The 1,928-nt window shown below is 35.7% G+C and overlaps 1 pseudogene; it reads left to right on the forward strand.

Moving 5' to 3' along the window:
• Nucleotides 1-1,271: 1,271 nt before the first annotated feature.
• On the forward strand, nucleotides 1,272-1,588 carry LOC126008714 (enhancer of rudimentary homolog; annotated as a pseudogene).
• The last annotated feature ends 340 nt before the right edge of the window (nucleotides 1,589-1,928 follow it).

A 1,928-nucleotide genomic window follows, 5' to 3' on the forward strand; every position in this document is an offset into this window, starting at 1 on the left:
AACTACAAACCAAAAATGACAAAGAAGCCAATAGGGGAATAAGAGGTAAAGCACTGGTAGAAAATGTAAGGTTTTTAATGAACAAAGACAAAAGAAATAATCTATAGATTGTAGAAATACCAGAAGGGAAGGAAATAGGGAAGGGGAAAAACTAGTGGTGACATTCTAATAGAAGAAAACTTTTACACCCTCTGGAAAGAGGTTCCAGTGCAAATCCAACAGGTAAAAATAGTCCCTAATAAAATAAACCCTAATAAATCAACATCAAGACATATTAGAAATCCAAATGCAAAAAATAAAATAAAAGAAGAGAAAGAGAAAGATGAGCTCCCTAAAGCAATAGGAAGAAAAAATACTTCAAGTACAAAGGAAGGAACATAAGAATAAAACCAGATCTCCCATTTAAAACAATACAAGCAAGAAAACAGTGGGAAGACATATTTAAATGACTGAATGGAAGGTATTTCCAATCTAGAGTCCACTATCCAGCAACACTCTCATTCATATGGGAGGAAGGACTAAAAACATTCTCAGACAGAAAATATCTTGCATTATTTGCTCAAACAAAAGAATCCAGAAGATATCGACAGACTTCTGGAAAATATCATCTTCCCAGACTGAATAAGGAGGTTATAGAAAGCCTAAAAAGGCCAAGCATATCTGAAGAAATTGAATTAATAATTAAGAAATTCGCCAAGAACAAAAGTCCAGGTCTATGTTGTCTTACAGGTGAATTCTATCAAACATTCCAAGAAAAATTACTACCATTGATCCACAGGCTCTTCAAAAACATTTAAAAGACAGGAATCCTCCCTAACTCCTTCTATGAGGCTAATATTACACTTATTCCCAAAGATAGAAAAGACAGCGCAAGAATGAAAACTACAGACCAATCTGACTAATGAACATAGATGCAAAAATCCTCAACAAAATCTTAGCAAACCGAATCCAACAATACATCGGAAAGATTAAACACCACGACCAATGGGTTTCATCCCAAGGATGCAAGGATGGTTCAACATATGCAAATCAATTAATATCCTATACCATATCAACAACAAGAAAGACAAAAAAAATCACATGGTTATATCAAGTGATGCAGAAAAGGTATTTGACAAAAATCCAACACCCATTCATGATGAAAACACTCAGAAAAATAGGACTGGAAAGAATCTTCCTCAAGATAGTTACAACTTTCTACAAAAAGCCCACAACTGGTCCAGCTGCGGTGGTGTTGATGCTGGTGGCTGCTTTGAAAAGAGTTTGGCGCTATGTCTCATACCATTTCAACAATACAACATACCTAGAGGTCAGAAGGCAGAACTTAGGCCAAATATGAATCTGTGAAAGAATGCATGGAAGGTATTTTTAAAATGTACGAAGAACATCTGCAGAGAATGAACCCCACCAGCCCTTCCATCACATATGATATCAACTGTGGCTTAATTTTATTGATGATGTGGTAAATTCCAGCTGCCTCATTAACTGAGCTGATACACAGGTATATCAACCTTACAACAAAGACTGGATAAAAGAGAAGAGCTATGTGCTTATTTGTTTGCAGGCTGAGCAGGTGAGGAATGATTGAGCTGGAAGCATTAGGTGATTGAAGGTGGGCTTGCAATACAATTGTGTACAACAAACTATAGAGAACTTTTTTGTCAGCTATTGTTAGTTTGAACACTTTGAACTATTCCTTTCTGCTGTAATGATACTACACTAACTAACCATTCTTCAGGTTTGGGTGCAGGGTGGGTAACAACACAGTTTAATTATGTCCTCAAGTGAAAGAGCAATAAATGCTCTTCAGTTATATTCTCAAGAAAAAAAAAAAAAGCCCACAGCCAACATTATCCTTAATGGCAAAAAACAAACAAACAAAAAAAAAAACCTGAAAGTATTTACGGTAAGGTCAGGAACTAGACAAG

Source organism: Suncus etruscus, chromosome 5 (genome assembly GCF_024139225.1).
Source record: "Suncus etruscus isolate mSunEtr1 chromosome 5, mSunEtr1.pri.cur, whole genome shotgun sequence".
Classification (NCBI taxonomy): Eukaryota; Metazoa; Chordata; class Mammalia; order Eulipotyphla; family Soricidae; genus Suncus; species Suncus etruscus.